The following is an 8,218-nucleotide window of genomic DNA, read 5'->3' as shown; positions in this document are numbered from 1 at the left end:
TTATTAGTTATTTTATGCAGACAAATCAAAGTTGAATTCGTTGCAATAAAGGCATTATCAGTTAGGATAATACGATTTCGGACACATGTCATCGTTATATGTTACAAAACATTACAACAATAGGTTTCGAGAATTGAGATCTACCCTCTTCAATAAAGAAGAACACACACTTATTACACTTAAAGAAGTGTATAAGACATAAAAAACTAAATAAATCATTCTACCTAGTCAGGATTTTATGCAGTTTCCGTAAACGTGTTTGTGCTTTGGTTCCTGTGCAGTAACATCGCTTGGTTCCTTATCTCCAGTCTAGACTTCATGCAGTTTCGTATGACGTGTTTGTGCTCTTGGTTCCTGTGCAGTAACATCGCTTTGGTTCCTTATCTCCAGTCTAGACTTCATGCAGTTTCCGTATGACGTGTTTTGTGCTCTTGGTTCCTGTGCAGTAACATCGCTTTGGTTCCTTATCTCCAGTCTAAGACTTCATGCAGTTTCGTATGACGTGTTTGTGCTCTTGGTTCCTGTGCAGTAACATCGCTTTGGTTCCTTATCTCCAGTCTAGACTTCATGCAGTTTCGGTATGAGTGTGTTGTGCTCTTGGTTCCTGTGCAGTAACATCGCTTTGGTTCCTTATCTCCAGTCTAGATTCATGCAGTTTCGGTATGACGTGTTTGTGCTCTTGGTTCCTGTGCAGTAACATCGCTTTGGTTCCTTATCTCCAGTCTAGACTTCATGCAGTTTCGGTATGACGTGTTTGTGCTCTTGGTTCCTGTGCATAACATCGCTTTGGTTCCTTATCTCCAGTCTAGACTTCATGCAGTTTCGGTATGACGTGTTTGAAATGCTCTTGGTTCCTACAATAAAGAAGTAACACATCACTTTGGTTCCTTATCTCCAGTCTAGACTTCATGCAGTGTATGAAGTGTTTGTGCTCTTGGTTCTTGTGCAGTAACATCGCTTTGGTTCCTTATCTCCAGTCATGATTTTATGCAGTTTCGGTATGACGTGTTTGTGCTCTTGGTTCCTGTGCAGTAACATCGCTTTGGTTCATTATCTCCAGTCTAGACTTCATGCAGTTCGGCAGGTATCACTTGAGAATAATGAGAATAATGAATGAGAATAATGAGAATAATGATTTATTCCTTCAAAAAATTACAAAAACAGTACAAAAATAAAATCTTAGGAATAGCCTAATCACATGTCCAGTAGCGTGATTAGGATTAACAAAATAAAATAAACTTAATATTACTTTTAGAGTTCAGTTTGCATTAAATTACATGCTGGCCACTCTCCGAGGTGCCTGAAACTACAAATGAACTAAAAATAAGAATACAAAAAATATAACCAATATAAAAATAACTAGTAATTACTTATCCATATAATGTCAGAATAAAAATTATCTAATATTAACAGTAAAAACAACATAACAATTAGTATCCTCTTTATACAATTCGAATTAAAAGAAAACAAAACAAATTAAAAACATAGCAGCAAACATAGTACATTAAAAACAAATCAACATTATAAACATATAAATAACTTCTGTCAAAGAAAAAATCAATGCGCTATTTAGGCACATTCACTATTACAAAATGCATGTACATGCATTCAATAACACACAGTACATTATACATTATATGCAATAACCATCTATATACAATTTGGTACATGAAACCAAATTAATTTTTTATATAAAATAAACAGTAACTTTTAACCTTAGCTAATGACTCTATTAAAAAATCTAACATCTTACTTGTTTCAACTTTAAAGTACATTCAATTTCCACCTTTTTGAGTTTTTTAACGTCTTAGGGTCTATTTTACACCGGAAGAAGAGGGTGGATTACAATATTTGAAACATTCTGTTACATTTTTTTGTAATACATAACGATGGCAAATGTCCGAAATCCCATTATCATTCCAAACCTTCCATCGTCAGTAACAAACTGTATCCTAAAAATGATCAGTTGCTCAGCTTTTACTAAGGAAGTACCAAGCCCAAACTGTTCAAAAAACATTTTTTATGTTTAAACATCTAGACTTGGCATATGATAATCATATACTTTTGACACTGTTATGGTGCAATGGACTGAGTATGCTTACATGGGTGACCGAGATGATGTTGGGATCATTGCACCATGGATGTAGGCATATTTAGTGATGCATGGCAACACGAGCATTTGTTGCAACACAACACCATTCTCGGTTCCGTGTGGTCGGTCTCAATGGTGCAATGGACTGAGTATGCATCAATGGCTAGCGACAAGTGTGGCTGATTTTCAAACTGAATAACTAACTATGATTAGGTGCAACTGTGATTAGCAAAGCAAACTGTGATTAGTCACGACTTGATTAGTTGATCAGTTAACAGCCCTGTATCTGATCCACTCCTGTGTTATAGAGTAGTCTTACTAGTGTAAAATACAAGAGTGTTATATCTAAAAATGTAAATAGGTAGGGTATATTATGACGTTAATATAGCTTGGAATTGTGTCAACGGGTTACTGGCAAAGAGGTAAGTTTACTTGAATGTTGGATAGACGGTTTTTGATAATAAGAAAGATATATGGTAGATAAAAGACTAACAGAAATAGAAGATCCATAAAATTTAGCACATTTAAAAACACAAAAATACCTTAGGTACTCAAAGTGATTTATTAAATCCTAAATCGCTGAGTATAGATTGTCAGTTACGATAATGATATAGATTAATTTAAAACATTCTCGGAGTATCTCTACTGAGGTCACCTGCGATTTACAGGGTAAGATTCAAGGGTTTTGTACACATCGCGCACAAGTTCTTATCGGTTTTGGCAGTTGCGATAATTTTTATAGATTAATTTGGAACTGTCTTGAAGTGCCTCTAATGTTGACCTATGTTTAATAGCTTTGTTTATCACTCATCGATTACAAGTGGTGCAGCTTTCCAATATCACAGTACAAATCTGTTAAATCTCTCCGTTATGTATTGTTTTGTAACAAATTCTTAATATTTCATAATAGAATCCGTCATTGAACTGGCTGTGTTACAAGTTCGTGTATGGGTTTAGAACCCATAAAATTGATAGTAAAAATTGCAATAGACATTTTTCTTCTTACTCGATCAATCATCCGTCATAGTAAGACAGTTGGCTCTACGTTTGGAGCTCCACATTTCCTCTGTTCTCAAAAGCAAACTTTTTTTCTTAGCATAGATCATAAAGCATTAATATACTCCGCTTGTATACTTCATGCCCGTGAATGTTATGTAGAAAATACTCACAAATGGTTAGAATGTAGCATTCTTACTGAACACGGCTTGTTGGAAGTTGAGTCAACCTGGCAAAGGTTTTGTTTTAATATATACCACGGGATCCAAATAAATTTCAATAAACAATATTCAAATAACTCTAATCTTACTATTGTATAAATTAGATGAAACAGGTTATGTGTAGTTGTGCTAATCAAAATACCCACATTTACAGTCAATATAAAATACAGAAAACTGGGCGATAAGGGTGTAGTAAGATAATGAAGTGTGATTTGTTCATTGATAGTCAAAATTACATGTATAAATCATTCTCTATATCTAAGTGCAAAATAATCAGGCATGAGTAAGAAACATATCTTTTATAAAGTACAATACCCACAGTTTAAAATTTTTAACCAAAATAAAATGAAAACAGTTAATTTATTATTTTATAAAAGTTATGCACCTATAACGAGTTTATTTGAAAAAAAAGTATATGTAAGTTGGTCCAAACATAGAATTACATGTCTTTTTAAAATTGCCACCCAGTCCACAAAACGGCAACACAAATGAATTTTTATGGGGGCTATTACTATTACTGTATTTGGTATTATGATTTTTTTTATTTTGTAATGAAATTTAAGAACAAATTATTTGATAATGTCAACATTTTTGACCATTCAAAATTTGCACACATTAAGTTAAACACATCATAACGATTATATTGCAGCTTTTCAGCTTCATTATACGCGCTACCCAGAACGTAATTCACAGATTTAAATTCAATAGTTATTTAATTTTTATTTATTTTGGATATTAGTTATAAAAAGACAAATTTAATTCTGGCACGTTTACTGAATTTACCCAAATTATAAAGCAATCAAAATCATTTCTATTTATTCGACATTGGATCTAAACAGTGATTCTATTCTTATATGGTTGTGAGATACCCCTCAGCGTGATTGTAATAAAAATGAAAAGGTATTGATGCCTAATATTAAAATTTATTAGTTTAATTACGTCGACTCCGATATTGTACTGAAGAAGCATTGTCCTGAGCGTGGGATCGCCGTGACAATATCTAACCTAATATTAACTTAAGTTCCTTTTAGAGCCGGTGAATGCCAATAACGTTGGGATGCAAGGGAGGTCATTGTTCATTGTAGATTCAAAGTAATTAAACCCTCCTTTACGGAGTTCGAGGCGAACTCTCAGAAGGTGCAACTTCTCGTCTTGACGTTTAGAGTTCTTTAGAACTCATCTGGAGATTGAGTTATTTCATGTAGAGCAGCCAGTGGAATTTTATCCGACAGACTTTAGGATTACATTTGAAGTCTAAAGTAAAACTGACGCTATAAATAGTGTATTTGCTGTTAGTTCCAGTTAGTACCAAATTAATTTCAATTATTATAAAAGACAATTTTAGGGTTTCGATCAAAGCTGTTAAACTGAGCTGGTAGAGCTGGTGATGCATATTCGTATATTGGCAGAGGTATATCGCATATTGGAAGAGCTGTGTCTATATTCGCAGAGGTATGTCGCATATTGGAAGAGCTGTATCTATATTGGCAGAGGTATATAGCATATTGGAAGAGCTGTATGTATATTGGCAGAGATGTATCGTATACTGACAGAGCTGTATCGCGTATTGGCAGATCTGTATCACGTATTGGCAGATCTGTATCGTATACTGACAGAGCTGTATCGCGTATTGCCAGATCTGTATCGTATACTGACAGAGCTATATCGTATATTGGCAGATCTGTATCGTATACTGACAGAGCTGTATCGTATATTGGCAGATCTGTATCGTATACTGACAGAACTTTATCGCGTATTGACAGATCTGTATCGTATACTGACAGAGCTGTATCGCATGTTGTCAGATCTGTATCGTATACTGACAGAGCTGTATCACGTATTGAGAGATCTGTATCGTATACTGACAGAGCTGTATCGCGTATTGCCAGATCTGTATCGTATACTGACAGAGCTGTATCGCGTATTGCCAGATCTGTATCGTATACTGACAGAGCTGTATCGTATATTGGCAGATCTGTATTATGATTGGCTAAAGGTCAAGGATTGCAAATCTATAATATCTTATAATCGATACATGAAAAACCAAACTTCATAAAAAAGATTGAGGAATCAAAAGAAGCAATATACTAAATTATTTGATATCCTGTAAAAGAGTCTAAATTCGTGTGATTGCCAGGTTCAGATACCCAATACGCGTGGAAAAAGCAAAAAAATTCTGAGCAATTCATCTTATCTACCGAGAAAGCACGGAATAAACTGTCAATACTGTACACCAAAGGAACGATAAGAGTGATCGCAAGATTTGAAAGACAAAACTAAAGAGTGGAGTTCTGCAGATGTTAGCTGTTAAGCTTACGAACCCATTTTCATGACTATAGTCTAAGATTTCCTCATCATAATCAAGATTACCACATCAAACATGAACCAGACATACAAGTACAGTTCTTGTATTAGTGGTCTCTAGCTTCAACACATTGTTAACACAGTTTAATTCTTCATATATTTAGAATTAAAGAACTGAAATGTTCCTAACGACTAAAGCGATATTCAAGGCAGCTAAAACAAAAGAAGAACTAGCTGAGACCACCACATGACGCGACTTCACTGAGTACACATGTAATAACGGCTTAGGATACAATGTGGAAACAAAACTTTTAATATCTGCACGAGTAAACAAACATAGCAAGCAATAAGTAAAGTCACAATAGAAAACATCAGCCATTGCTGAAAAAAAAAAAAAAAAAAAAAACAAACATGCAACATAATTTGCAAAAAAAAAAAGCAATTGAACAAAACTCCACTAACTAAGGATGATAAAGGCAACTATACACATAATAAATAACAATAATAAAATATAACTTCAACAAAGAAGATGCTTGAAATTATCAGAGCTTGAAGTCGTATTGATCACTATAGTCACCCACCTTGTAGCTCCGCCCCTTCCAACGACCTGAATAAGCGGACATGTTTTATTGGCAGTTAAGTAACATAGCCATAGTTCTATATTAAAGGTGTAAAAGTAAAAGTAAAGTAAAGAATGTCTTATTTTACCAGGCGAAGTTAGGGCTAAAACACCCTCTCTAACACTTAACCTGGGGACCAACGGCTTAAAGGTGACTTCCGAACCACCACCAAATGGCCGGGCAGGCGGGCCGCTTGCAAGGACAGGATCGCTCAGCAGTCACCTATCCAAGCAGCAGCCACGCTCGACGTTGCTTGATCTGGTTATCTTGCGATAACCGCCATACCCGCTACACTGCGCCATTGGCAGGTGTAATCGCATTTGAAAAATATTTTTTATCGTGTTTCATATTTTTATCCGTTGAATTTGATCGTAATTTTCCATTGATTTGTTTACGTTACTTACATTTTAATTTACACCTCCACTGAGTAAAAGAGTCCATCACTACGGACTTGACTACCTCTTGAAATTAGTTTACAGTTTAATCATTATCAATCTGTGCTGTATTTTTCTGGAATGGATATGTACGTTAGAATCAATAAATAAATAAACATCTGTTGACAGGAAATAGCCATTGTATTCACAATGTTTGACGCTGTGTGAAATCGTAGATGCTAGCAGATACAACACAAGTCAAAAGTTAGTATACAATTTGACAACTGTGACTACTACAATTATGGTACTCTAAGAAGAAGGAATCTCTGTAGCATATTCATGTAAAGTTGCGATCTATCTATACATTGTGTTCGCTACGGGATGACCGCGTCCTCGCTGCTATAGCATTGATTATGCTTCAAGAAACCGGTTTAATAATTGAAGCAGAGGCTTCTAAAGTCATTTATTGAACAAAAAAATTAGGAAGAATGATACTAGCTCAAGAAAATTACACTGGGTTCAGCAAAAAGCCAACTATATGCAGACGATTTATATGTGTTGTATTGTGATAAAAGAAAATACAACACTCTAACTATAGATTTAAGGATTGAATCGAAACAGTATCATCGAACAGGAAGACTATTCTATAGTACAAGAACATGATTCTGTGTATTTATGCTATACATGTCTCAAACTCGAGACCTACTAAATACATTGTAGTTCCTATATTATGACATCTTACTGAGAATGGTTATGCACTAGAAAATTTAAATTTGTTTAGCTATGACGATAAATTGACCCGTACTGGATGGAGAGATGGTAAAAAAATAAATGTATTTATTCCAAGACGAAGATAGAGTAAAGTAATTGTGGGTATTGTCGGAGTTTGTACTACTAGTACCGTAAAGTACGAGGTCCTTATACTATACCAGTAGTCAATAGAAAGAGGGTACTACTAGGAGCACAACGTGTATCTTATACAACCATGCAATGGGCTATTTTCTTGACTTTATTTCATTCAATTACATTTCCACCAACTCTTTCGGTATTTGGATAGCAAAACAACTAACAAAAATCCTTCACGGGATCATTCGGGTGGGATTTCACTGGTTATAAAAATCTTCCAGTGATACATTTTAAACAAACAATTGCGAAATTCCAGAATCGAACAGCCCACTCTTGAGCAACAACTAGATATACATATATTTTTATACAAAGCAACATTAAAAGTGGAGAACTTCCAAGTGGACTTATCAAATCGTGATTTAATAATCCCTATCTCACAAGCTACATTTGGAAATAGGGTTCTTCCACGTTATGTGAGCATGGATAACACCTAGAACGCATTACAAGGCGTAGTTAAATTGATCCTTACCCTGTAAATGCCTCTTTGGTTTCAAATAGCAACAAGTACCTTACAAAAAGGTCTGCACTTTTGTGTCAAGAAACGTGTAATTCTTAACTGAGAACGCGAAGAAAGCGGTATTACCTGTAATTGAACTCAACACATGCACTGCTCGGAGTATTAAGATTTGCCCCTCCAATAACCCCGAGTACGTTCTGTGCCGGAACGTTCCGATGATGATGATCTATGGTAGGATGTTCCTAGAA

The sequence above is a fragment of the Homalodisca vitripennis genome, chromosome X (assembly GCF_021130785.1).
Source record: "Homalodisca vitripennis isolate AUS2020 chromosome X, UT_GWSS_2.1, whole genome shotgun sequence".
NCBI classification, from domain to species: Eukaryota; Metazoa; Arthropoda; class Insecta; order Hemiptera; family Cicadellidae; genus Homalodisca; species Homalodisca vitripennis.
Note: the sequence above shows the minus strand (reverse complement) of the source record.